The sequence below is a fragment of the Monopterus albus genome, unplaced genomic scaffold (genome assembly GCF_001952655.1).
Source record: "Monopterus albus unplaced genomic scaffold, M_albus_1.0 scaffold99.1, whole genome shotgun sequence".
NCBI classification, from domain to species: Eukaryota; Metazoa; Chordata; class Actinopteri; order Synbranchiformes; family Synbranchidae; genus Monopterus; species Monopterus albus.
In genome coordinates this window covers 3,066,438-3,066,642 of record NW_018127979.1, presented here as the reverse complement: position 1 = coordinate 3,066,642, position 205 = coordinate 3,066,438, and the positions used below count along the sequence as shown (strand labels likewise).

At 40.0% G+C, this 205-nt stretch overlaps 1 protein-coding gene across 7 annotated transcripts in view; it reads left to right on the top strand.

Annotated features, from left to right (window-relative positions):
- The window catches only part of pou2f1b (POU class 2 homeobox 1b), a 14,953-nt gene that overhangs the window by 7,875 nt on the left and 6,873 nt on the right, over positions 1-205 (top strand). The window lies entirely within an intron of this gene.

Below are 205 nucleotides of genomic sequence, written 5' to 3'. Positions count from 1 at the left end.
ATTTCTTTCATTTTTAACATTTAGCATCTAATCACCTTGCAGTCATTTTTATACCAACAACTGTGATATGAAATTATGGGACTTGTTTGACCAGGCCTTTGTCACCCTGTCTACAATGCTCAGATATATATATCTCTAGGACATTTTCCTCTGAGCCCCCCCTCTGCTTCACTTCCACTAGTGTAAGTCGGAAGACTCGAGTGCT